The sequence below is a fragment of the Agelaius tricolor genome, unplaced genomic scaffold, assembly GCF_023055355.1.
Source record: "Agelaius tricolor isolate 1412-34295 unplaced genomic scaffold, bAgeTri1.0.p SCAF_9, whole genome shotgun sequence".
In the NCBI taxonomy this organism is placed as follows: Eukaryota; Metazoa; Chordata; class Aves; order Passeriformes; family Icteridae; genus Agelaius; species Agelaius tricolor.
In genome coordinates, this window is record NW_027269269.1 from 10161702 (window position 1) to 10188838 (window position 27137).

The 27137-nt window shown below is 37.3% G+C and overlaps 1 protein-coding gene and 1 long non-coding RNA gene across 9 annotated transcripts in view; one reads left to right on the forward strand and one right to left on the reverse strand.

The window, feature by feature from the left end:
* Nucleotides 1-16712, reverse strand: part of CNTN5 (contactin 5) — a 609082-nt gene extending 592370 nt beyond the window's left edge. For 3 of the 6 annotated variants that reach the window (XM_071434212.1, XM_071434206.1, XM_071434208.1), the window contains exon 1: nucleotides 16393-16710. The gene's annotated coding sequence lies outside the window, so the exon portion shown is untranslated. Of the gene's footprint in view, nucleotides 1-9551; nucleotides 9617-16263; nucleotides 16300-16392 lie in introns of those variants that run through there. The other 3 variants (XM_071434207.1, XM_071434213.1, XM_071434209.1) reach the window with 3 other exon arrangements.
* The window catches only part of LOC139593357 (uncharacterized), an 84335-nt gene continuing 73856 nt past the window's right edge, over nucleotides 16659-27137 (forward strand). For all 3 annotated transcript variants that reach the window (XR_011680264.1, XR_011680265.1, XR_011680266.1), the window contains exon 1: nucleotides 16659-16791. This is a non-coding gene — a long non-coding RNA (uncharacterized lncRNA). The remainder of the gene's footprint in view (nucleotides 16792-27137) is intronic.

Sequence of the window (27137 nt, forward strand, 5' to 3'; positions counted from 1 at the left end):
TCCAATACTCTCTAGGTGACTAATCAGAAATTTTCCCAGATAAAATTAAACAGATATTTTTTATCCTTTTATTTTTTTCTCTGCCCTCTGGACTCACCTTGCTATAATAATATGCTGGCCGACATCTTTCTGTTTAACATACTTTTGATAGTTTCATCATAGTCAAATAATTCTTCATATCAAGGCTATTATTAAGGCAATAAAATTCTCTTTGGCTCTTCTGTAATTATCCTTCTTCTGCTTTTTTCTTGTCTACCACTCTTCAGAAAATTTAAATATCACCTGCATCATCCAGTTCATAATTTACATTTGCTTGAGGCTGTACCAGATTATCAACTGTGGTCCCTTACAACTATACCATTCTATGATATGTGAGATCACATACACTTTATTAGTTTGAGCTTCCTGGTATAGTTAGAGTTTATTGTAAAAGTCTGAACAGATTGTCCATTGTGTCAGTGGGATAGACTGGAAGTAAAAGAGGATGCTTCTAGCTGTAGTTTTCCAGTTCTGAGTGTGCTACCTACAATCACACTTTACAATACAGAGTAGGCAGGCTGGCTAGGGAGGGGGCAATCTGCAAGAGGCTGATTTGTTGGAGGTATAAACTACAGTTCACATCTTTCCTTATTAGTTCCAAAGTGAATGAAACAGCAATTGGAGATAAAATAAATAAAACCTTCTGAGACCATGGAAACTTAAGGTTCATGGAGGGCTGGGATGTACTGCTGACTGTTTCATTATTTTCTATTTAGCAGATACATTTCTGGCAGCAGAACTGAGGACTACCTCCCAATGATTCAATTCTTAGGAGCAATGAAGCTTCCTCCAGCATTCAGCTGGAAGCTTCCTCTGTCTCCATTCAGCAGCAACTAGCTAATTCCTTCCTGCATAATCAGGGACCACTAACCATGCTATGGCAAGGTACCTGTGCATTTGCCCATTCCCTGGCTCCTCAGGAAACTGAACCCATGACCCACACTTGGTTGGGGGATGGCTCAAACTACAGATAGTCCAGTAATGAAATTTATCCTCTTGCATTTCAACAGAATGAGTGTTGTGCTTTTATTTTAAAGACATAACTCTCAAAAGAAGAGATTCAGTGAAATGAACTATTAATGGCTGGGTCAAACTGTGGTGGCCTCAGCAGGACATAGCGCTTGTCCCAGTCATCGCTTTTTGCCTCTGGCATGCTCTAGGTATCTGCATGCTGAACATACAGATCTTCATTGGTTTCTTTCTGGTGTCCCTTCTATTCTACAGAGAGTCTCAGTGATAGAAGAGGTTTCAAGATCTTATTCTGATAGCCAAAAGAGCTGATCATGATATATGATACCTTTAATAATCTTACTAATTAGCCTATTCTTTCATAGGTTCATGTGCTAGTGTAGATAACATGTTAGGAAAAAAAAAAGAGGCTTCATATGCTGCTTTGTCATACTTATAGCCTGGACTTTCTCTTCAGCAACTATCCTCCAAATTTTCAAATAAATTTTTAATTTTCACTGAGAGAATTACTAAAGAAGTAGTCTTTAAAAGTTGCATCCATAATATGCTCCCATATTTTTTCATTTCTGGTGATTTCTGAAATTACCATGATAGGAGAATTAAGGATGTGTTAATGAAACTCACAATCACATTTTAGTGACTGTGTCTACAACCAGCAGCTGCCACTCTGGTATCGACTGAGGCTTTCATATTGCCAGAAGCCTTTTAAACATTAAAAGCTGGACTTTACACAAATTCTTTTCCTCCTGTGATGAGGTCCAGACTTGCCATTGTCCATTCAAAAATGGACAAAGTGCCCACAGTTTTCACATGCTCCACATGTACTGCAATAACTACAGTTCCCCTGCATGGCTCCTGTTGACATGTAGATGCTTGCCTGAGCTGTTCAGAGCTACTGGCTTATGCACAATGATTCAGAGAATTCCTTGATATGCATCACTGAAATTTATTGTTGCATGCAGAAGTGTGCATGGGTGTGAATGTAAATATATAAATCCCTTCCTGGCCCCTGTAGTGATGTAGTGATCCTGTATCTGATGCTATGAAGCAGGAAATCCAATTATACCTCACTTAGCATGCATAACTAAAATATTATTATTGGTCATAAAATTATCCAGCCCTTTCAAAAATCAAATCCATGAACTATGTGACTGTACTCCTCAGGGTGACTTCATGTTGTGTGAGGAAGTGCTTCCTTTAATTTGTTTTAACTCTGCCTGCATTATTGCAGGATGCACTTTGCTGTGAGAGAAGGTGCGGCTGAAGCGGCTAATTTTCCTTCTGAAATGTTTGGGAATTTTTGTCTGGGAACAAACTCCTTGAAGTGCACAGAGCTTTCACATACACTATATGGCATTTCCCAAGTCAAAGCAAAGCAACATTGCCACCGTCAATGATATCTGTTTTCTAAATGTGCACTAAAATGAAATGTCAACACTTTGATGAACAGCTTCTGTAGTAAAACGGCGTGTATGTGACCAAATGGCAGCAGACCACTGTTTACACGAAAAATGAGCATATTGGAATAAAATTACTCTGAACCGCAACATTCCATGCTATGTTAAAAAAATAAAAAGTCCCCATTAGAGCCAATAGCAAGCCACATTATCTTTTAAATAAAACCTTGAGCATACACAGATTCATCATATTGACAAATGAGGTAGATGGGAGTTGAGAAAGATCATCAGTATTTTCTGAGCTCTGAATTCCTCTCCTAAAACCTCAGTTCCAAGGGGAGCACTCGCTCACAGAGCCACAGTGGACAGGCTGAAAACCATGGAGGTTTCAATGACAGGGCACCTGTGTTCTGTCCAGTGCTCTGGAGTATCTTCTTTCTCTAGCTGGAGGGGTATTTTATCTCCACTAAAATAAATTCTTTCCCCCAATTCAGCACCTTGGTAATATGAGTCTTGACATGATTTGCTTCAATTTTTCCATAAATATCCTCTGAACATTAACTTCTATAAATGTATTTCAGGACGCAAGTCCTTGAGGATGCCTGCACAAGCTTGTTTATTTGTATTTGGAGAGTAGAAAAAAATGTTGTATTTGTGAATTTCCCCATGCTGCTAGTAAACTAGACAAGCTTAATGGTGCAGTAAAAAACATATTAATCAAAATTTCAAGTCATATTGGTAGCAGAGGTTACAAATAAGACAAACAAAGTCCCAGTTGAGCCTGAATGCTTGAAAAAGTGATTGTTTCCTGGTCACTCTCCCTTACTGAGGACAGTCATGTCTCAGAAATCACAGGTGACAATCACAACTCAAAATCTTTTGAATTTTACTTGCAATTCTGAAAAAAAATCCAACATTGCCTTTTCCTGTGCACTCATGCATGCATGCATTTAAAATAACAGCTTGGGATGCAGAGACGTTTGGCTTAGCAGTCTTGGATAATTAATGATCCCTTTCCCCTCTCCTAGGTGCACACCCCATCTAGTATAGGCTCTACAAACTACCCAAAAAATTTTAAACTGCTATTCCAAAAGATGTACACCTTATCTCCCATGAAAAGCTGTTACCATTTTTTCCTTAGTCAGCCATGAACATTAAATATCATGCAATAAATCTGCTTATTCTGAAAGCTCATGGATTTTATTACCTTGGCAACAAAGTGATCTGTTCTAACTGCTTCTTGCTGTCAGTTTTAGAGTTTTCTGTGTCACAGAAAAAGCCATGAGGAGAGGAGGAACAGTTAACTGACTCCTTCCCTTATGCTTGCATTATCAGTTTCTACAGATGGAAGAATAGATACAGTGTGAAAATGAGGTCCTTGGTTGCTTAGAACCAATTGTAGTTAATAGATGAACTGGATTAAAAATAAGGTTTTTTTCAGTTTTATGACAATCACCAGCAAAATCTCAGTCAGGAATGGAATTTTATTTTTAATATATCAAAAGAACTTTTTTAATCTGGAAAAGGAAAACAGCATAAAGAAAAAAACAGAAAATATTTTAACAAAATTAAGTGTTTATTTTTTCACATCCATACTTGGACTTTCATTAACAAATAAGCACCCAAATGTGGTCATCAAAGATTACTACAAATGAATAAATAAAAAATAGAATCACTTCATTTGGAAGCTTCCTTAAGTCTCCCTTTTTCTTAAATGACTGTGATTATTTGTTGCTTGTTTCCAAAGGGGGAAAATTAGTGACAGTGATTCAGACAGCTAATGCTTCAGCGCTGTTGTATTGGTGTCACTGAGAGATGAAAATCTCCCACCCAGCACAAGGGTGAGATGGAGCCAGTTTCCCACAGAGGCTGTAGCTAAACCCAATCAAAACCTCCTGCCATGTCAGAGCACACTTTCAGGAAACTTCTACCACTGAAATGGAAAGGAACCTGCAGCACTGTCTTTAAATTGTTGAAGGCAGCATGCCCCACTGAAAAAGATAACCAAAGCTTGATCTTTCTCTAGAAAGTAACCTTACACAAATGGCACACAAGGGAGTCATATTAAACGTTGTGCAGTGGGTTTTGTACCAAACACTACAGGTAAGCAAATATTTTTGTGGTTTTTCTGTCAATCCTGCAAATACAGTGTGAACTACAAAAAGCAGTTAAGGGTCTAAGTATGATCATGATTAACTGAAAGAGTTGGAGGGAAAACTCTTGTGAGTTACAGCTCAGAAGCCTCATCATGGGCTGCAGTAATAGAACTAATTTATCAAAGTGGGCAGTAACAATTTTGAAGATATTTTTTTAAGTTTGCACCAGCCAGAAAATAATATTATTCACTAGCCTCACATGGCACTGGTTGCACCTTTATCTATTCTCCTGAATAAAACAAAATGGAGACCTGTTTTTCTGAATATTTTATGCCATTGAAAGGGAACTACATTTGACTGAATCAAAGAGATTCTTTAAAAAATTTATGATGAGTATATCAGATATTCAATGTTTTTGTGATTTTTATAGTAGGAAATATAAAACCTGATAGAAAAGAGATATTGGGGTATACAAGACATAATCTACAAAAATAAGGACATTTTTAAGATTAAGGAATGTGGTTTTGAATTTTTCTGCTAGAAGTACAAAATGTCTATAACTATAATCCAAAAGTACTATTCCACACCATGAAGTAAAGATAAGGTGAAATTAGCATTCCTTTTTTCAAGGTACTTGTTCAGGGCTGCATCTAAGATTGCTTTACTGAAATTCAGTCAAGGTTTGTTAAGTGTAGGCTTAGCTTAAGACTGTGTATGAAGTTTCTCAGAACATGTGTAATGTTTCCCTGGCTCAAAGCTGCAATCACTACTGGTTTCAGCATGCTCCACATACAATCTCTGACTGCTTTCCTGGCAGGGTCTGGGTCTCCTCTTCCCCAGAATAACAATACTTAGAAGAAAAAGCCAATAAGTTTGACTAAGAGAGACTTTTTTTCTTTTCTTGCCCTCAATAAACAAAGGTAAAATCACTACCTGAGATTTAAATGTACATGAGACACTTTTCTCCTGTAAGACCTCAAATGGAGATCTAACTAATCAGTTAGTCTTTGAGCTGCATTACACACCTTTCTATCCTCTTGCCCTCCTCTCTGATTTTTTTTACCATTCCTTTTCTGACAGGTCCTACCTTTTCATACCCTCATTTTTAACATTCATTTTAACACATTATTTCTTGTAGCCCTTACTGGTCAGAAGCAGTTACAGGATCCTACTTTTTTCTCACAGCTCAGCGTTCTTGCTTGAATTGTCAGGGTAACCAGGCACTTTTCAATAAATGATCACTCAGATCAAAATGCTAAATATTTAAAGTGACACCACATCATTGATAAAGTGAAACCTAAAGTGTTTGTTTGCTCTCTGCTAATTATTTTAGTTCAAGCAGGCAGACTCAACTGTCTACATTATTAATTAAACCTGTTAAAATGAGCTAAGGACAGGAAATGTTCTTGCTGTTAGCAGTGCTAAGATTAGGCAGCAGCTCACATTAGCTGTAACATGAAAACCTTTCCTCCAAACTGCACCAATATGAAGCTAAAAAAATCATATCAGTTCATATTTCTGAATGGTTTGGAGAGAAGATTAGTAAATGGGAAATCTCAGATGTTAACTATTTTTAGGAAGTAAAAGTAATGTTACTAGTTTACTGGTGTTTGTGGCTATCTTTGGCCTGAAGTAGCAAAGATTCATGTTCTCTAAAGTAGCATGTTTAAACACTAAAGAGCTTGAAGGTTTTCTTAAAGGAAAATGGAAGGTTTACTGAAGGGCCATACAATAGCAATATATAATATTCTACATGCAACTTATACCAGTGATCTATTTCTCTACAGCTATATTTTTGCTATAGGAAAATCATCATTGGTTTTTGTGATCAGGAACACTGTAATGGGATGGAAGCCACAACAAAAATTCTTTTCATGCTGAAAAGAATTGTGTGAAAATTCAATTAACATTATATGTTTTTATATAAGTTTTATAATTTCATTGCAGTACTTGAAGTAATGCAAGACCTCTCAGCTGGTATTTACCATGATGACCTGAAACTCCATTCCATTCTGTCAAAAGTTTCACACAGTGGTTGAGTGTTCATTTGCAGTTTAGGACTAGAAACACTCAAAATTCTCATTTTTGTTAGACACAGGGGGAGATCCAAAGAAAATGGAAGAGTCTAGTTATACCTTGTAAAGAGGTGGGATAGATATAAGCACACAGGTCTGTGAACTGAAACTTTGAGTGCTGCAGAATATAAAGCCTACCACTCTGCTGTGTGTCTCCACAGGACTCTGGAGCCTAATTATAGAGCTGTATGAAAAAGTTCTGCTTGTCAGCAGAACCAGCAGGAGCGGAAAAAATAATATTTTTGCACATTCACAGAAGAATAGAATATTTAGGCATAAAATCATCATTTCTGCAGATGGACACTTACAGAACAAAAATGGGTAATTTTTGTGCAGCTCTGCTTGTCACTAGCATAGCCAGAATACATTCGGTAACAGATTTAAAATCCAACCTAGAATTCCTCAGTCAATGCCAGTGGCAAAGTATGCTTCATAGAGTAGCACTGGTTGAGGGTTGCAGGAAAATTCAGGGTGGGGAAGTGGTCCTAAAATGAGCAGTCAGCATTCCACCAAATTTAGCATTGCTGCAGTTGCTTATGCTAGCAGAGAATTTCTCTCTTGATGGTTTTGATTCCTTCTGAGTAAAGGCTAGCCACAAAAGCCTGATGACAATTACAAGGCAAAATGTGAGGATCTGACCCTATTGAGGCAATGAGGAAAGAGATCTAGAAGAGGTATTAAAGAGATGCACAAATTGTTAATGAAAACAGTAAGAAGCTGCTAGTGGCCAGTAGATTTTAACTGCTTGCTTTCATTATATTCAAATAGACACTTTAAATGCATGCTTTGAGCGAGAAGAAATATACTTATTTAAAAAACTACTCCATGCCCCAAACATTTCACATGAGTAACTAAAGTATTTTTAGGAGAAATATGACTTGACAGGCTGATAGGCACAATACATGATTCCCAATGGTGCTCAGGTAAGAGCTTTTACCCAGTATATCAAAAAACCTCAGTAACCTAGAACAGCGCTTTGTGTGTGCGCTGTGTGAACCTCCACAAAACTGATAGAGGGATTATCCATTTGCAGGTGCAGGTCTGTAACACAAAAGGTGAATAATTTATGTGGACTTCTTCCTTCTTCCCCTCACTTAGCACCAAGCAGAGAAAAGGGGATCCAACACTGCGTGGTTCTCACAATTTCTGCACTCCCCAGCCTGTGTTTGCAGCCACTCAGTGGAAAGCTTTGCTCTTCAACTCAACTGTAGTGACCTGTACTTTCAGCTTTGGATAAGTGTTTTTCTCTTATGCTTGTTAAATGCAGTGTGAATTTTACGTGGAAGTGGTTTTTTCTTATTCCTTTTTTCTTTCTTTTCCTTTGGCATCATCTAATTTGGCAGTTCTTGGAGTGCTAGAGAGTCTCTTTCATGTATCTCAAGGCACAAGGACTCTGACTTTACTGCAATAACAGAATACATTTATTTGCTGCCTTTATAAGTGGCAATGGGAACTGATGAAGGATTGTGTTCTCAATACTTCCCTCATCTCCTTCTTTGTCTGACATTAGCAATAAAATACAAATTACAGAAAAGGCAAACCAAGAATAAAAATTAAAAAACTAATTTCATGCCAGCCAACATGTGGGAAAACCTCAGGTGATGAGGAAATCAAAGGAAAATGGCAATAAAACAGACTACCCTAAGAAGTAATAATTATAACTCAAGATGCAAATCCAATAATATCTTTATACACAGTAATTAATAAAGGAAAAATTAGTAGAGAGTAATAAAAATCTCCTGCAATAGGACCTACTGTTAATAATCTGACAAAGTGTCTGTCTTAAAGAATGAAAATAATTCCTATATCTCTTAGTTTTCTTAAAATCTGGCCTATAATATAGAGTAAAACAACTCTGTGTTTAGTGTGCTTGATGCTGGAAGCTGATTCTGTTCTGTTTAAGTTTTATTTTCAAGTTAACACATGAAGTTTTTCTCAGATAATTCAAAGAAAGCCTCAATAGAAGGCAAACCTTTGTATTTGCTTTGCTGTTACATCATTACAATTCTATAATAAACCCAGAAATAATAACAAAAAGTCCAAAATCACTGTATTGCATATGGCTATTTACAGTCTGTTTTTTTCCACTGCAAAATATTCCAGATCTTATTATACCACCTACAGGTAGTTTTTAGATAAACTCTTGGGATCCCCTAAGCTTCTCAGTTACTCTACTGTAGGTTTCAAAGAACAAGCATGTCCATTATAGATTTTAGAGAAGTTTCTCATAACCCACACTGCTTTGACTTTAAAGCAATCCTCAGAAAAAAAGCCTGCTATTTTTTTTTGAAATCTTAAATAATACATGAAACTAGCATGCCATTTTTTCTATAGACATTATCTTCAATAAACATTGCAAGTGTTCAACTGGTTGTATTTTCTCATATGCCAGCTTTTCTTTGATGCCGAATGTGACATATGAAACTACTAATCATTTTCTGTTGAAGCAACATAACAGAAACCTATGATAAATTTTTCTTTCTCTCACACATTATTCTCATTCACAAATCCTATAATCCTATATAATCATGCACATATTGTTTATAATTTCAACATATTTTTGTAAGCTTTGAAAAAATCCTTGACAAATTCTTTTACATTCCTTTACAATTAAAGTCATGCTGCTTCAAAGGAACTATTTTGCAAAGATTGACAGAGAAAGAATCTTGATAGTAATTTATGGATACTTAATGAAAACTTACAGAGATAACAGACATTAAGTAATGACCTTTCAAGTGTAGATTCTTTAGTGCTTCTATACACTTAATGCTTCCCAATTTTCTCAACCTGTATTTATTTTCTAGGGAAGAACTGTGGGTTTTGCATGATTTGAATCAATCAGTCTGTCTTGCTTCTACTTTGTAGAAAATATGCAAGAATTTAATCCAAATTCAACTGAATTGCTCTGCTTTGATGCTGCTTATTTTCTCCAGTTGTTGATTAATATGCCCCTTGTGCAAACGTCTTCCTCCTACCTGATGCCTTCAGTAATGTCTCAATTCGTTGCTGATGACATTCAAATTTCCTCCAGAGATGCCTTCTGAAGTCACAAACAGAGGATTATGCCCATCAGTAAATGACTCAGCCACAAAGTGATTGATAAGACAAATAAATGCTTACATCTTAGCAATCAGTCAGTTGTGATATGCAAGAGGGAAAACAAAACTGCAGACATTTTGGCTGTATTTCAAACATATATATATATATATATATATATATGTTTTCTAAATTATCTTTATATTCCAATGTCCCTCTTAATAAATTGTTCTCCCTGGTTATCTGATCTGCAATACGTTTTCAATTATGCCTCTTCACAAACATGTGACAGTCTTCCTCAGTCTGAAGCTGTTTCAATGTCCAAGAAATATCTTCCAAAGTCCAAACAGAGGAGATACTACACAGCTGGTTTTGAGTTGAAAATCTGTACACACACACATTAGAGAGACTTTATGACATCAGAGAAGTCATGGCTTTATTCCCAGATTCCCTGAGTTTTATGTAAGCAGCAACAATACATGACACTGCATATGTTAAAGGGGAATGAATAAGAACATTTTGAGCATCTTGCACAGCATGAGACTGAGAAATCAGGACCTTGTATCACCTCAGTTGTGCAAAAGTCAAAAGCCAAACAAAGAATAAGGTCATAATACAAGAGCGAAAAAATAATTTATTTTATTTAATTATTTTTTATTTTTTGGAATGACAAAGAAAATAAAAATTTTTAATTGAGAGAACTTATCTATTAAAATAATATCATGTGAAAGTCCATATGCTTGTTTTTAATAAGTTTTGATCTGCATGAGGTTTTGGTAACCTCAAGAATAAATTAATTTAGAAAAGGGGTCTAAGAAGTACACATTTCAGAGGCAATTGTGGACTGCTGCTACAGTTTTCAGACAAATATTCAATGCTACATTTTATAGCATTTATATGTGATCATTACACATGTCACAGTGTTGCAGATAGTATCTTTGGCTTTTCTTCTCGGGTGGGAGGTGATCTTGGAGAGGTCTGTATGTGATCATGGTAGCATGGCTGTGAAACACAGAAGTCTTTCCTTAGCTATAAGCTCTTCAAAGGTCATACAGAGCAGCAAAAAAAAAAAAGGAAGTCTTTGAGTTAAGCCATACGTTCTTTGATTCAGGGTCCATTTTTTGTTTACAGCCCTCAGTGCAACACAATCTTGATTTATGATTATCATGCCTACTTGTCACAATGATGATAAGGTTTATGGAATGGAATAAAGGACCTTGATAATAAAAAATCATCTAGGGCAATCAGAGTTCTAATCTAAATAATATTTAGTATAGACTTGTGATGTGAATTAGATGGTTGAGGCAACTACATTTTAAAGTGACATCTACATTTTTTTTAAATATATGTGAAAAGATGCACCTACAAATTAAAGTAAAAAAGAAAAATCTAAAATTTATATATACAATTGTTGAACTACACATCAAAGTAACCTATACAGTAGGTAAAGAAAGACACCTGGGGGGGAGGGGGGTGGGTTTTTAAAGTGCCACTATATATACAAAGTTTAATATCATTAATTTGGTCCAGAAAGAGGGTTGTAGTACAATATACCAAGCAATGGATGCTTATAGGAAAGAAATTAGCAAGCATAGGGAAAACAAAAGTAATGGAATTTTAATTGATTTCTATGTCCAGAACTTCAAAGGCATTTTTGTTCTAGCCATACTGAAATTCCTATATAGGAACAAGACAGTTCCCGAAGTTGTCAGTATTTTCTGTTTCCTCCATTCTGTATAGCTTGTCCCCCATCCAAGCCATCACAAGTATAAATGTAAAGATAAATAATAGTCATAATTACATCACATCAACATGAGCATCATGAAGTTGAATGACTTCATCAGACCAACAGTGCTGAATATCACCAAGTGTTCCAGCCTGTCCAGAGCAATTTCTTGGAGTGTCTATAAGACTTAGCTTTTGGAAAATGTACTCTGTGAGAACCACCTCAGAAGAAGAGGTAAAGCATACACTGTGACTTTGTTGACTCATTTTGGTGTGGTTTTGCTCATTACACTTCAAGTCTATGCAGAAACCTGTGAATAACCAAGAGTAAATGGCATATGAAAGTCTATGGAGTAAGCTAAAGGGAACAGTGGGTCATCTTTCACAACATATGATACATATGTGTTCTTAAACAGTTAATAATTAATCACCTTTCCCAAAAGTAAATTTCTGTTAATATCCTTCCCATTTACCATTTAGTTTTGAGGGCACATTTGTGGGGAGAATGTTGCAGCAAACATCTTCTGAATATGTCTCGTCATGGCTGAGCAAGAATTACAACTTTTCAAGTTCAGTGCCTGAATATCTTCCCAAAATATTACTATAAGGACGTTATGCTTTTAGATCAGCTTCTTCTGTTACTATGACCGAACAATCTTCTTCATTTACCTGCTCATCTGTGCAGCCACTACTCCTGGTTGAATGCATAGCAGGGCGGTTACTACCTATAGCAGGAATGTCACAGCCACAGGGCAACGCCCATCACGGCCATCATGTACTCAATCAAGACTATAAACCCAACAAAACTAAAATGGGATTTGTGAATTCTTGCAAAGTGATGCTATTTGCTAAGGGAAGACGCCCAAAAGACTGGTCTAATACTATGCCTACATCAATTACAAAGCAGTATATTTAGCCTTGATCAAAATGATTTGAAGGCTAGGAGTCCCAAAAATATAGTAACTCTTTAACTATTAAAAATGGAACAATTTTCACTCAGAAGGAGGCTGAAGACAAAGTCTCTATATGTTGAGTGAAAAGTTGTCATTCTTTACCCCTCTCTGGAACTGCAGTGAACTACCTGCAAAGTTTGTCTGCTTTTAGTTTCAGAAGCTGAAGGTTCTCCAAAGACAGCATCATGTTTTAACACCATTTACAAGAAAATCTTTAAGAGCATGCTGAAAAAGGAAATTCCCAAAAGAGCTTTCTGATGGATGGAAAGAGTTTGATGTATTTTCTATTTCTAGGTATGGGAATGGAGAAGAGTCATCAATTTTTCCCAAGACTGATGTGTGAGTTCGGTCCTGAAGGAGATGTAAAGAGGTGAGCTATGGTGGTGTAACTAGTACATGACAGCATGCATCATTCTGATGTAACCTCATGGCTCTGTAAGCTTGAGAGTTAGTCTGAGTGGATGACTACACAGAATAAGTATGAACATGTTGTGATCAGGAACATCAGCTGTAGCACGGATAGAAATTCTAATGTTTTATTACATTCACAACATACAGAATCTGACATAGCTTTTCCTTATTACATATCCACTTGCAACATCTTCAAATTGATTTGTTGCCTTTACGAAATACAGTGAGAAATCATCTTGAACTTCCTTTTTGAAACCAGCACATGAGCAAAGATCAAATTTTCTTATGGCTCACACACTTAGGGATATTTTCATAAATCAGCCAAGAAATTAATTATAAAAACAAACAGATTACATTTCCTTCCACTATCTAGAAAATGTTACTCTTGCTGCTATTCCAGCTTGCAAAGACACAGAATCATTGCTCTTCAATATATGTGTGTGTGTATAAACACATCTATACATACATACACACACATTATGAGGCTTTCAAATCTTTAAGCAAAATAAGAATGTATTTATCTTATAAAGTTTTAACAATTTCATAATTTGCAAACCCATCTCCTAATAGAGTGTTATTGATCAAAATCACTCAGGAGATAAGAATCTGTAGGGACCCCATCACTTCCAGAAAGAGTACTTTTCCCTTGTAAAGAGCTAAAAAGTTGGTAATCCAGGGTGTAACAGACCCTGAAAAAAGCATCACAGAAGGAAGAAAATATACTGTGAAGGACCTACCAAAATAGTATTAGTAACCAAATGTCTATTTCACATTGATTCTCAGGGAATTAAGGATGCAGTATAAACTGTGGTGGATTTTATTTAGCATTTTAGAGCACAACAAATTGTTCAAATGATTGATGTTGTTCTGAAAATGAGAGAAAGTGCAATGCAGAAGCTTTAGCAGGAGCATAAGGAGGGAGCAGACCCACAGTGGCAAATTTTGCAGTACATTTGTAGGAACTAAAATCTGTGTTGCAGGCTACAAGCAGAAAGACAAAATCAGTCAGAAGAACTGTTGTTTTCTCAATGCCACTGAACCAATCACCTCAGATGGCTCAATACCTTGGTATGCATATTCTTAATATACAGATTTCTATGATGTCTTTTGTAAAGACTTGCATTAATTATTTAAAATAAATATTTCTATCATTAACTTAATCAGATAATTTCCAGTGTTTTGAATCTGTTCAGTGGAACAAATTTTTCTATATTTTTAACAAATCAGATTAAGCCTTTTGAACATACCAGATTTGCAAGAAGCAGGAAAGAAACCTGGATCTCAGACTGTCACTTAAAGCATCATGCTTTTAACCTCCTCTTTCCATACAGAGCTCTTTACCTTTACTGACACCCTCTGGTCCCTATGCCTAAGTCAGGTTTGAATTCATTCCAGCACTCCTTCAAAAATTTACTCTCCAAATCAATATTATGTGGAGCACAGAACTGGACATTTTCTGAAACTCCCATAAATCATATCACTGGTTCCCCAATAGTTCACCATGTCAGCAACTTATTTAGGGGACTCAAGCAAATTTGCCAGTCATGACCTTCCTGTATTGAATCTGTGCTAGTAGTCCTTCAAGATATGCATTTCTTAAAGTTACCTTTTATTATTTTCTAACAGCAGAGCTCTTAATCACACCTTTATCTTAACTGCTATGATATTTTTCCTCAAGACCTCTTTTCAAAGTTGCTTTCTTTCAAATTCTCAAGTAGAACTCAGGCAGTGAGATATTTTTATTTTCTCTTTTCATTCTTAGTACATCTGCCCTCGTTATAAAATGAAATCAAGACCCCTTCTCCTGATATTTTTACCTAGAATTCAAAATATGACCTTCAGCTTCATATGGACCAAAAAACTAAAACCTACACTTTTTATCTCCCTAGCTATCTTCCCACTTTCATGTTATGCTCTGCAAGTTCTGACTTCTTTTGCATGGGCATTTGCTTTGTAAGTGTATGAAACAGAAGTGCTGCATGTTCAATAGTCCACTTATAAAACTACTTAGCTGTTATCCCCTTCAAGAGTGCTTAACACTTCACCCTCCTTAATATATTTGTTGGCTTCTGAAACTTTGTCTTCTTAACCACATCTTTTAAATATTCCCATAGCGTATCAACAGTAAATCTCTGCTGAAGGCCACTGTACATATAACACTCCTCAGTTACAATAGTTCACATCTCAGTTTTCTGTCTTCCTTTCAGCATACCTCAAACTAGTAAACAAGTGTTTGTGTTTTCCCTCACAACAAGGTAAACAAGGGGTTTCAGGGAGAAGGTTAGGTTTTGGGGTTTTTCTTGTTTCCTTTTTGTTTTACTTGAAACTTTGTAGGTAAGTGTTATAGTAACTGAAGTCAATTTATAAAATATATTTTTAGAAATTCTACTAGAACATTTGATAGCTTTTTTAAGTAATGGTCCAGTTATTGCTAATTCTTTCAATAACTCCTGTAATAATATTAATCAGAATGAACCGATCTTGTGCTATTGATTGTCATAAAGTACTTCTGAAGGAGTGGTACTATAACTCAGCAAGAATTAAAGGTAGTTTTATTAATTGGAAAATTTCATTCAAATTTTAATTATCAGGAATCCCCCCATAGCTTTTAGCTAATAGTTAGTGTATAATTTATTTATAGTTTCAAACTTCAGGGTCTCGTCAACAGCTCACTGAAGTCTAGGGGAACGCTGGAACACCTCAAAAAAAAATCTGGCACCAGTTCCTTCATTTAAAAAACCAAAAGAAACTAAAATTGTGTCATTCCAAGGAAGCATTACTTTTTAAACAAAAAAACCCCAAAACTTTGAAAAAACTTTAAGCTGCATTTCTGAAATATTGCAACACAGAAAAATTAAGTCCTAAGTACTCACATTACACTATCTTGTCTAACTTCTGTTTCATGAAGTTTCTGAGCTTAATAGATGTGCAACTGAACATCTGAAGTACATATACAGTCATGGAATTTTTTTTTTTCTAATTTAAAAATCTTAAAAAGACAGTTTCATGCTCTATGTCACAATAACTCTCAGTTCATCTTCTAGCCAGTTCAGAGACATTTCACATAGTCTTATTAACTGTCCTCACATCAGAGACAAAAAATCAGTGCATCTTTATGTAATTCCATCTCCTCTGCCTGTCCGCAAAGGAAAGGAGTGCTGCACTTTTCTAATTCCAGAGATAACTGTTTATCCCAAAGTCAAGTATCATTCAAAACTCCAAAACAACACAACTTTCAGTGCATCGCTATAAACTCGATATGCTGGGTTACTTCCTGATTCAACCTCAAGCATTAGCATGGTAGCTCTCCCAAATATAAAAAATTAGCACATTTGAATAGGCATTCCTTCTCTGGAGTATGTATTTGTACTAAAAGCCTCACATCTCTCTTCACAACTCATTCACTGCAGTAGTTTGCTCCCCAGTTAAATGACAGGAAGCATATAGCAGATCATAGTATTTCTACTTCAACTTTTCTGCTCAATTATGACAATTTCAACATAAGATTCAAAACAAAAAAGCAAAACACATAAACCTGCAGCCCAAAAACGGGATCTCTCACCATTGCCGGCTTCACAGTAGACTGCTCACAGAGATGCTGCGATAGATATTACAACAGATAATCTGCACAGACTCCAAAGTCTAACCAGAGAAATCAGTGCCTGGCTGGAGGAACGGCAAAGACACTTACCGCTGCTGTGGCACCGTCTCTCTCGCCCTGACTCTCAGTCTCTCTCTCCCATCCTCCTGACAGCCTCAAATATAGCAGTCCCTTATGTTGCTGAGCCTGGGGGAGCAGAGGATTGCAGAGTTGGGTTTTTTCCCTTTTTTTTCTCTCTTTTTTTTTAACCATCCAGAGGTAGTTCTCCAGACCCGACCGCTTCTCCTCCTCGGCTCGCTCAGTGATGGAAAGCCCCAGGTGAAGGCATCCGCGCCGGCAGCTCCCGCGAGCCCCTCCCGGCCCCGCCGTGCCCCCTCCCGGCGGGGAGACCGAGGCGCCTCCCCCGGCTGCTCCCGGGGGGCGGCGGAGGCTCTGCCCGCCCCTGCCTGGACGCGTGCGGATGTATAGATGATGTGGATGTGCGTTTATGTGAGTGCCATCTCGCACCGCCGCCCGCCGCTCGCCCCTACCCCTAAGCGCGCAAGGACCCCCCTCCTCCCGCTCTCCTCCTCCTCCTGCTCCTCTCCACCTTCCTCCCCGATTCTCCTCTTCACTCCTCTGCCCCGGAGCGTGAAGGCAAGAGGGCAAGTTGGCGAGCGCTGTCCTCTGATCTCCTGCTCCTCTAACCCAAGATACCAGCCTCTTCCATCCACCACTTTCTGACCCCATCCTCTCCTCCCTCCTTCTCATCCCCTTCCCCATTCTCCTTCCAGGTGGATTGATTTTTATTATTTTTTTTTTCTTTCTTTTATTTTTTTTTTTAACGCGTTTTATTTCTCTCCTGCGGTTATGACCCTCCCTCCCCCCGCGCTCTGCAGCTGGAGCCGGGAGCCCGAGAGCCGCGGCTGCTGCCCGCCGCGCACCGCAGCGCATCGCAGCGCAGCGCAGCGCACCCTCTCCTCCTTTACACCGCGGCTGCTCCGTCTGGAGGCACACCCGGGGCGGCCAGCGCTCGGCCAGCACCCAGAGCGCCGCTGCTCCGGCAGCCGCTTCTCTCGCTGCTCCCTTCCCCATCATCCGCCCGCGCGTAGCTGCATCCCCGCCCCGCAGCCGGCAGCGCCCGCCTCGCCCCGGCCCCGCCGAGCGCCCCGCGCCCTCCCCGCCCGCCGCCCCCGCCCCGCGCAGCCCCGGGCAAGGCTGGCGGCGCCGCGCCGCCACATCAGCCCCTGGCGGGTCCTCCCCGGCCGCCTCGCAGCCATCCACACATCCAGTGGGTTCCCACTCTTCTGCCTCTCCCTAATGGCTGTCCTCAGGATCGAGGCTGATTCTAATCCTTCCTTTCTTTTTTTTTTTTTTTTGGTTTTTTTTTTTTTTTTTTTTGTGTTTTTCCCCCTGTGGCAATGGCAACTTGTGCTATAAAATGTGATACTTTTCTGGCCTTCTGTTCTTTTCTTTCATTGCCTTTTTTCCCTCTTTGCCTTCCACAAGTATTTAAGACTCTTTTAACTTACACGCTATCTGAGTAATTATTGTATAATTCCTATTCTCTGAGAATTTTCTCTGCTTCAGTGATTCCATTTCAATGGTTTATGCTTTCTGAACCTCTGTGGTCTACAAATATGTGTGTGAGTGCATGTGTGTGTTTGCATTTTTCTTTACTAACTTTTCTTTATATTTATTTTTTTTATATCCCAGGTAGTTTCTGGCTAATTTTTAAAACCTGACCTTTTTGTGCTTTAGATTCAGGAGAACAAAGATTTTGGATTCATTTTGGAATTTGATGGGGGTTCTTACACAACTCGGGTCTTAAATTGGCAATACTAAAATAAGTTTTTTCTCTGTGTCTTTTGCTTGTCTCTTATATTGAAGCGTCTAGCTAGATAAGATACTAGTGATGAGTAGGACAGTTTTATACACTTTTGTGGTCCTGTATAATATATGGAAGTCTATCAGAGGATTTACAGCTCAACATCATGTTCAGTGAATTCTGTGCACTACTGTCAGTGAAGATGAGTTGAAAAAAACCCCCCACTTTCAATTCTTTTTTTTATTATTCTAAGATTGAAAATTTCTGGTCCTTCATCACCATCTCCCACTGTATTAACTGTCATAGTGGAAGAGAGAGAATGAATCCATCATTAGAAATGGACTTGTCTGGATGACTTGGTCTGGAAACACTATTCCATACAAACACAGAAGACAATTGTCTCCACAACTGGGTCTCCAGACATATTTCTGTTGGGCAAGTAATGTTGCGACTTGACATATCAAAGCTTCCCTTCATTGACTCAATTCACAGAAAATTATCATCTGGTCATTATTTCCAGTGTTACTAGGTTACAAGACAGCATTTAATCAGAAGCCAGGAATAGTGACTGCATTAATTCTGATCTTATGAATAACTTATGAGGCTCCATTTCTCAATATTTTCAAAGCGAACATTGAAGCCAGAAGCATTTTTGCCTTTTTTTTTTTGGTGCATACTGTACCTATTTATGACGATAGTGAGGAATTACTTGTGAAGAGGTGATTTTCATTGGTTACTTTTTTACAGGTAGAGATGAAATTAAAATCAATGCAGTTGTTTTTTCATTTTTTGTTGTTTTTTTTTAAGTCATAAAGACTTGATTTATGGTCTTTATCATCCTTTATGAAGTTTATAGGGTTATTTTGAAAAACAACTTTACGGCACCCATTCCATACACATTGGGCTACACACTACTTTAACTCAAAGTTCTTGTCAAAGTACATCTTTCTTATGAATGGCAAATTTTAATGTTTGCTTCTTTTTGTTTTAGCTTCACATCAGCAATATTTCTACAAGGAGGTATTTGTATCTTTTCCTTTAATGTAATCAGGAATTAAATGGATTTGTATGAGCACCAGTTTCATCTTTCTTTAAAAGGAAAGTTGCACACAGATTTTAAACAGGTTAAAGTTTCATTTGATTGTGTTTATCATTTGCAAGGTCAGTTCCTGCTCTAGTCCACCACAATCTACTCACAAGATTGCGAGATGTTTTATGCCAAGTATGCTCAGTGCTTAGTGCATGAACAGTGAGTTATGATCAGCATAAATAGTACTTTGTTACAGTATTGTTATTGCAATACACTTTAAGTCAACCTAGCTGCATTTTGCATATCTGGTCTAGTTGTCTGACTATCTGTCAATTAACACCTTAATCTCTCTATCTTAGTGTCTGCAGTGGACAAGCAAACAGTGGATGCAGCACATATGCAGTCTGAGTAATTTATGAGCTCTTTTCTTATTTGTTTTGTACTTTTCATTCAATCTCTTCTTTTAAGCAGAACATGTTTTCTTTTTCTTTCCCACATGGGAACTGCTCCACTATCTGAGCAGTACCATTACTATTGGGATATTTCACTGTACTTTCTTGACCAGTTGCAGAATATAAGATAGGGAGTGAATTTTGAAGAAGAGAATTAGCTGCACAAATTTCTCCCCTGCATCTGGGTCTGCAACAGCACTGGAGGTGTATATTTAATGAAGGCTACTCTTGCTCTTCCCCTTCCATTTATGAGAAGATCTTTCAGACACCTGGAGGACAGTATTTGGAAATAGTAGTTTTTGAAAGGTGTATGTTGGCCCTCTTTTAGTATGCAGCTGTATAATTTTAGTGGCAACCACTATATTTTGTCCTCCCCTAGAACATCTGGATAGACTCATGGCTTTATAATTAGAGTTATAAGAAAATTTTCTAGGGGGATAAGCAGAATTGTGTGTAAATTTGACGCATAATTCTTCAGGCCTTCGGCAAACGGCAGAAGATTCAGAGCCTATCATGAAAGCTTTCAGTTATAGCAGATAATTAACAAACTGGAGACGTTAGCAATGGAAAGAAGTTGCTGCATAAAATTAAAAATAAAACCCCAAGCTCTAGGGACTTAAGCCTCTTAAATTTTCAGAAGTGCAAACAGATGACATCTGGTCCAACATAAATACTGGGATAAAGTTAACCTCTTTGAAAAAGTTTTGAAGCAGCAGAATGAAACATGTTTTGTACCACAGCTTTATAGCATGCCACAATGGTAGTTTTGATTTTGTAAGAGAAACTTGTAAACTGAATGTATTGTTTCATTGAGCAATGGCCTGAGAGGATGACAGAACTGCACTGCAGTTGGTCCAACCCCTTAAGGATGATGAGGCCATTCTGTTACTTGGTGAGCAACACCATTATAAATTTCCCCTGCTGCCTGGTTGAAGAGAAAATGATCTGGGTCCAATACATTTTGATACATCCAGGTATGGGCAGTGTGTTGCTACTGAAATAATGACCATCAAAGAGCCAAATAGCAATGCTGTGGTATTCAATTATTGACAGGAGGGGACATACTGAGTGCTCCCTTGTTTCTGCAGAAGCCACAAACTCTGGAAGAGACATAGGGAAGTGACAGGTGTGTGTCTTAACCCTATATCAAACTTGTTCATACACTGATGTTCCACTGAGTGTTACTGGTTTTGTGAGGAACTGATTCAAAATGAAAGCAGAGGAGCAGGTTCTTAAAAATCAGTCTCCTGGCTACTGCCAGAAGCAAGGATGAACTGATCATCAGAGGGGATTCCTCTTTTCTGTGCATGCTTTGTGCAAGTGCAGTACAGTTTTGTATTTCCAGAGTCAGAATACAGATGAGAAGGGATTTTCAGATTCTTTTTTTCTCCTGGTTTTCCTAACCTTATGAGGGACATGCCTAGGTAAGCTGTTATGGAATACAATGCATTGCTTTTGATGTGGTGATACACCTACTAGTTAATATGCTGAGAAAAGCAAAACCATAATTTTCCTCATTCCTTCCAGCTTGATCTTCAACATATGCACAGGAAGGATCCAGTGTCCCCTGGAGACTGATTTTACCTTCTACAAAGATGGAGCAAAGTTCTTACTGCACATGGGAGCAGAATGCACAAAAGAGTAAAGAGTGGAGAAAGAACAGATCTGTTTACAACTATAGCTATCCCATGGTAACATGAGCTGTTGTGATAGGGAACTAGCTGGGTGGTGTGCTGATCCATAATACTCAAAGCAGAGGAAAAAAGACAAGGGAAATGAGATGTTCTCTGAGCACCACAGAAAGTTTTAAAAAATAACAACCCATAATTAAAGCTGAATATTCCAGCAGCAATGAAAACTCAATAGCAACAAAGATAAAACCTCCTATCTCTCTAACCCATATCTCCAAAGAGCCATGAGCACAAAGGATGAAAAAACTGCCCTCTACTGAATTACCGAATGGTCAGAGTACATGAATGCTGAATGCAGAACAGGACTAGATACTAAATTTAGGTTCCTAACTTCTATTTCAATACCTAAATACAAATGGCCTGATTTTTTTTTCAAGGATGTTGAACAGTTCCAGATTCCTCTGATTTATGTTGCTACTTAGAGAAAGAAAAGAATTTTTTGTTTAAATATCTAACAATAGGACGCAGAATTCTGCCCTTACAGACCAGAGGTTTGCAGCCTACTTTGTAAAATAATTGGATGCCATTGTGCCTTCCAAAGATGGATAGAGCTGCAAAAGAAAATATTTATTCTGTGTTTTCCTACTAATGAAGGAAATGAAGAGCAGAATTCCCATGGCCCGAAGTGTGCAGTAGCAAATATTTGGTTTTTTTTCTCTCCCTCCCACATTAAGTTCAATGGAAATACACTAGAAGAAAGACTTAATGTGGGAAACATCCTTGTCATTGCAAACCTTCTTTGGAGTATAGTGCAGTTATAAATACACTAGTAGTGAATTAAGCTTTTCATTCTTTTTAAATGAACCTTCAGTCCTCAGTTATTTTCTTGTTTCCAGATGTAATGGAAATCTAGAATTTGTGACATAGGCAACTTATGTATCCAAAAGTATATGACATTATCTTCTGTTTCAGAAGATTTGCAACTCTGTGAAAGAAGTACCAGGAAGAATAAAAGTTCCTGTCGTTTTCAGACCTTCAGTGCTTCCTGGACAGTCACTCGAGCATTTCAGAGTGACACAAGGGAAAAGGGGAAATGTGGATTGTTACACAATGTACAAGACCATACAATAAATAATGTAATGCATAAGTAAAGCTGAATAACCCTATCCCCAAGAAACCTGAGTGACACTATTATCAAGTCTTTATTTGGTGAAGCATGTAAAACTGAATTTGTGAACTCATCTGAAAATAAAAACCCAACATACCAAACAAGCCGTTTTACAAACAAAAACAGAAAAAGGGCAGGAGAGAAGTAAAACTTTAGAAATCATGTCCTTGAGTCTGAGAAAATCTCAGATTATAGTGTTAGTGTCAGTGTCCCAGAAGGGCTGACAATTCTACTTTGCTGTGTTTCTCATAGAAGAAAGGATTTGACCAGGAATATCTGAAATTGAGAGTTTCTGGTAGCTGTGATTAAAATAGCACAAATAAACATTCCCCAGTTTGCCTAGTTACCCTACCTGCAATGCCCTTTACCCTCCCCACCCCCACCACAAGAAGATTAGATTAATCATTTGACTTTGATTTTGATGTTTTATCTTTCATATGACAGTTTACTGGGAATAGTGTATCTGGAGCACCCTATGAAAATAATACAAAAGAAAGCTTGAATTATTTCTTCAAGTTATTCCTTCAAGTATGTCTGGAATAGCCTGCTTGACTCCTTTATTAATATGCTGAGTACCTGATAAATCTAGGTATGTGAAGATGGCATTAACTTAATAAAATAAATTGATCTCATCTAATAACAAATTTTATTGGTGGTGACTTGGCAGGTGAAAGCACAAATGAAGATGACTTTGAAACCTTTAAATGTTTTCTGAAGAAAGTGCAATTACCCAGTGATCTTTTATCTTAGGAACAAAATACTAAATAAATTGAACTAAGGTTATAAAATATAATTAATAACATGCATATATACAGGTTTTAGTGTAACCTACAGAACATTAATTATAGCACTTATTTCACAGCTGTTCTGTGAAAGCTCAAATAAAATGTGTCTACAATTAAAACTGAATATATACTGACTTTATTAACTTAACAGCTGCACCAATAACCAATACCAAGGAACATAGCCTACTTTGTTAATGTCTTGATACCATCTGCAACATTCAAAACTATTGGGTTTTAAAGCAGATGATGTCTTACTAGTATTGTGATCACAGCTATCACAATATGCTTACACATGCTACTAAAGCGAATTGATCTGTTTCAAGGGAATTTCAAGGGTTATGAGCCGAACTGCACGACAATTTCCTAAACACAATTGTGGTGGCTAGAAAGTCAAAACCAGAAGTTCTAAGTGGCTTCTTCCCAATTCTTATGTCCTCAAACATTAATTTCTCTTGTGTCCAAACAAGCAAAATTCAACTTTGGAGCAAAAATGGGCGGACTGAATTAATATAGGAAACTTTTCTGCTATCATTTCTCAATGTTTTGACATAAAAATTCTGTAATTTTAACCCATATTTCGAAGTTACACTTCCAGCTTTAAAAAGAAAAAAGGAAACCCATATGCACGAAACAAAAAAGAAAAACAAAACAACAACAAAAAAAATCCAAAAACCCCAAACCTCCCAGAAATCCCATCATATAGAGAATCATACAGACATTAAAGAAAATTTACTAGATTTTTAAATCTGCTTCACAAACTATTCTAATACAAGCAATTAATAGGTGACAGCAGGCATAAAATCGTACCCCTGAAAGGTGTTATTCCGTTTAACATGTACAGCAGTTGATTTCAGCATCTGGTTCTCCTTCAGGCCTTGGTTTGGTATGTGAACTTAATCCATTCTATTTGCTTCTTTGAATATTGACAGCCAGTAGTTTTACTAGTATTACAATCTGTCGCTGCAATGTTTAAGTTACATCCTTACACATTTGAGAACTCTCTGTCTCTATCATTCCTTCAAATTTTCAGTACAAATTCTACTTTACCATTATTATCTCCCTGCCTTGTTTCCTCATTTTGTTCTTTCATACTTTTCTTGTCTTTTGCTCACAATTTATGACTTGTGTAGCTTTCACAGCTCTGTGTTCTTTATGTTCCTCTTCCCAGAGTCCATTTCCTTGTTTATTAATTACACTCTCTTCCCCATCTTCAACCTTCTCGTACTCCCTCAGGTTCCTTGTCCCAATCTGCTCCTCCCCTCAACAGTTGTCTCTTGCCATCTGTTTTTTGTCCTTGACTCAGATGTTGTGATGCTTTTTTTTCCATATTTCCTGTGCTTCCATGTCACTTGAGCAGCAATGAAGAAGTAACCTATATCTCTAGGAAAATAAGTTATTAATTAGTTTACAGGTTCACATCCTATGGACCGCATTAACTGGCATTGAAATTCAGGAATAGTCTTCCTTGATCTCTGTAACTGTGTTCTGGACCATAGTAACTTTCCAGGTTGGAACTTGTTCAGAAAAGTCAAAGTTCTGAGTTAGAATCTGCAAGGAATGTGTCTGTCAAATCTTTAGAACTTTCCAAGCTGCTGTGAAAGGATATTTTTCAGTGGTTTCCAGAATGGAGAAAAAGCAGTTTTATCATTGGGGTGACATCAGAAACACTGCTGTCTTAAAACCAAATTCTGCTAAAAGGTCAAGATTTTCCTTTAAAATGTTCATAAAGTAACTACTGAATTTTTTATAGTTTAACATCAATAAAAGAGCATTTTTCTGTTAGCTTTATATAGAAATGCCTGAATATTTTTTTGCAGAAATGTTTGTAAAAATTAAATAAATCTTCTACCTGACATACACCCAGTGGAGAAAATTTCAATCCAAATATACAGTTTTGGCAAAGTTAAAAAGAGCTTCACTTGGAAACGTCCAATAAGAAATATCAAGGAAGAACAACTCCAAAGACACTATGAACTCCATCTATAATAAAATCTTTTTTTGTATTAAATTATCAGCTATGTTATTACCCGTGAAAGGGAGTATTAAGCATCTGTCTGTTTTCCTTTCAAAGTGTTAACATAAAGGATGTAATATAAGGGCTTTAAAAATATCTGTCTTATTTTAGTCTTATTTGTAAAAGATGTGACAGGCTGGGTAACTATTTAATTTTTTCATGCACACATTCCTTTACCCAGGAATTGCCACCCAGCCAGATGGATGGCTGCCTTGCCGCTGGTCCCCAGAGGCTCAGTTAGATGGGATCATCTGGAGGGGGGAACTTCCAGTCTCTAGGGGCTGTTGAAATGGCAGAGAAGGGAGGATTGTGAAAAGTTTCAATTGTCTCACTAAAGCAAAAGTAGAAAGAGGGACAGAGAGAGACAGCTAGCATATAAACTGCAGTGGTAGAGAGCAAGTCACAAAGGGGCTCAGGCACAGAGAAACCAGTTTTTATAGCCAGCCTGGGATTTGTCATTGAAAATCAGCATTCCCTAAGGACATTAAAGGAAATGGGGAGATTTTTGTTGCTTTTTTTAAATCTTGTTTTCAATTTCCATTACTTTAAAAAGTCTGCTTTCTAGTTTCCATTTCCATTAAAAAAACCCAAAAACTTTTGAGCTTTAGAGTGCATGTAAGGAACGGAGGAAAAAAATCCCCCTCAGAACTTTATTTTTATGTTCTATCTTAAAGAATTTATTTTAAAAGAATACTCTTTCCCAATAACAAACTTCATTAGAACAATTAGGTAAAGGATGTGTTAAGTATTTAATAAGATTCCAGTTATTGTTCTGAAACAACAACCAATTAGTGTAAAGAACCTTTTACATTAGAAAAATTGGAAATAGTATTATAAAATTAACTCAAATCTTCTCTATAGAATATTTAGCATAGGATTAAGGTCTGGACAAATATATTTCTGATTTTAATTGAACAGACTGAAAGCAAAACCATTTGGCAGATGTATAGCCCAGTACCTTGTAGTGAGATTTAAAGAGTGATGACAACATGTAAGAATTTTTTTAGCATACTAATAACATAATTTAAAGGCAGAAGCAATTTGTTAAGGATTAATTTGCATATTCCACATATACAGTAAAAATGTTTTATGCCCCTCAAAATGTTTTATTTTCTTAGGGAGAGTATACATGTTAATTGAATAATAAACTTAAGAATAGCATTTTGAAAGCATTTTATTCTATTGTCTGGATTACAAATTCAAAACACTGACAGACTAATCCTGCTCATATTAGGTATACAATGCATGTTATGGCATAATTGTGCTTTAAATGTACTTGATAGATTTTAGCATGCACTTTAAATGTCATGATACTATGAGAAGCAGCTGTAAAAAATGTCATCTTGGTGCTTCATATTTATGCTATGACTTCACAGGAGTTTTGAAAGTCTGAAGGAGTGCTAACTGCCACTATTGCCATCTCAGGATGGTGTGTTAATATCTTTCTCCCTGACATCCTTCCCCCCTACCGGTGCCAATTTTGACAGAGATGGTCTCCAGGGATTGCTGACAATTTCCTTGATGATGTGTGAGAGCTGCCATTGCCCACTTGGAGCACTGACAGTGACTGAAAGGCGTGTGTCTTGGCTGTTAAGTGTGTTTAATAGCAGCATGCCGTTTTCTGTCATCTCCTGTACCTTAAGAAGAGTCATATTTTCTCCATATGTCTGTTCATGACAACTTTCTGTGTCACTGTAGCTGAAGTTCCACATGTGCACACGTGTCTGCACATGTGTAGCAGGAGCAGTGGATTGTATGGGATTGTTCATTGTGTTTGCTGTATGCATGCCAGGAGTTAAATGGCATTGATCAGGATTACTAAGGTGCCAATAAAAGCAAACCTGTGCCAGACAGTGAGAAATTAGTCATACCTGAGACTTGTAGTCCTTTTTTAAATAGTGGTGCTGAATCTAGTTTGATTATATTGTGAAATGAATCACAAGAAACA